Source organism: Sinocyclocheilus grahami, unplaced genomic scaffold (genome assembly GCF_001515645.1).
Source record: "Sinocyclocheilus grahami isolate Dianchi unplaced genomic scaffold, SAMN03320097.WGS_v1.1 scaffold16.1, whole genome shotgun sequence".
NCBI classification, from domain to species: Eukaryota; Metazoa; Chordata; class Actinopteri; order Cypriniformes; family Cyprinidae; genus Sinocyclocheilus; species Sinocyclocheilus grahami.
The window spans coordinates 4,762,685-4,763,361 of record NW_015505195.1 but is presented as its reverse complement, the minus strand read 5'-3'; positions in this window follow the sequence as shown (position 1 = coordinate 4,763,361).

Here is a 677-nt window from a genome sequence, read left to right as displayed (position 1 = left end):
TCCTCCGATTTCTCCTTAACACTTGCCCATCCTCTGTTTGAATAAGATATGACCTTGGATTTACTTCTTTTAGAACAACAGCTTTCCTTCGCCATCCTGTTGGCTCAACTCTAACGACATCTTGCTCAGAAAGAGGTAGGCTATCAGTTGCCGAGATTCCTTATCATAAAATTCTTTGTTTCCTTTTCTGATGTTGCATCTCTTTCAATGTCAAACTTTTATCTTTTAAGAGACAACTTTGGCAAAGTGTCACGCAGTTTACGGTTCATCAGTAGTTCGGCAGATAACCCACAACCAAGTGGGGAGGAACGACAACTCAATGCCAGATATTCATCCGAATTGCTTGCAGCTGCTTTTTTTTTTTCTCAGTCTTTTTACAATTTGCACCCCCTTTTCTGCTTTCCCATTTGCCTTTGGATAAATGGGGCTTGACGTTGTATGTGTAATAGGCTAAACCTCGCTTTTATCTTAAAGAGGTTCAATCAAATTAATGGAGGCCAGAGGGTACATCACAACACTAGGATTTTATAGAAAATCATCACTTTATTTGACAATTGTACATAGAAAAATATAACCGTTATGCAAAGAGACATTTAAATAAGTCCAACGAACATTTCACTCCGTACACCTTCACTAGGACAAACGGAGCTACACAAGTGAAACATCAACACTGCACT